The 756-nt window shown below is 43.1% G+C and overlaps 1 protein-coding gene across 1 annotated transcript in view; it reads right to left on the bottom strand.

The window, feature by feature from the left end:
- The window catches only part of CUNHXorf38 (chromosome unknown CXorf38 homolog), a 21,181-nt gene that overhangs the window by 1,284 nt on the left and 19,141 nt on the right, over nucleotides 1-756 (bottom strand). The window lies entirely within an intron of this gene.

The following is a 756-nucleotide window of genomic DNA, read 5'->3' as shown; positions in this document are numbered from 1 at the left end:
AGCTGTCAGCACACAGCCTGATGTGGGGTTCGAACCCACGAACCGTGAGATCATGACCTGAGCTGAAGTCGGACGCTCAACTGACTGAGCCACCCAGGCGCCCCTCTTAATATGTTTTAAATGTCTGAATAGACATTTTTCCAAAGACGATATATGATTGGCCAATAAGTACACAAAAAGGTGCTCAACATCACTAATCATCAGGGAAACGCAAGACAAAACCACATTGAAATCTCACCACGTGCCTGTCAGAGTGGCCATCATCAAAAGAAAAGAGGTAACAGATGCTGGTGAAGATGTGGTAAAAAAGGACCTCTTGGGCACTGCTGGTGGGAATATAAACTGGTGCAGCCACTATGGAGAAGAGTATGGAGGTTCCTCAAAAAAATTAAACATAGAATTACCATAAGATCCAGCAATTCTACTTCTGGGATTATAGCTGAAGGAAATGAAAACACCATGTGGAAGAGAGATCTGCAGCCCTATGTTCACGAGGAGCATTATTTACAATAGCCAAGATGTGGAAACAGCCTAAGTAGCCATCGATAGATGAATGGATAAAGAAGTTGTGGTGTATATATTATTCAGCCATAAAAAAAGAAGAAAATCCCTAATCTTGGCCATGTCTGCAGAAACCGCCTGAAGACCAAGAAGCAGCAGCGGAAGGAGCGGCTGTACCCGCTGCGGAAGTACGCAGTCAAGGCCTGAACACAGGCATCAATAAAACACAAACAAACTGAAAAAAAAAAAAAAAAA

This window comes from Crocuta crocuta, unplaced genomic scaffold (genome assembly GCF_008692635.1).
Source record: "Crocuta crocuta isolate KB4526 unplaced genomic scaffold, BGI_CrCroc_1.0 scaffold49, whole genome shotgun sequence".
NCBI lineage: Eukaryota > Metazoa > Chordata > Mammalia > Carnivora > Hyaenidae > Crocuta > Crocuta crocuta.
Note: the sequence above shows the minus strand (reverse complement) of the source record. Positions and strands in the feature narration are given on the sequence as shown.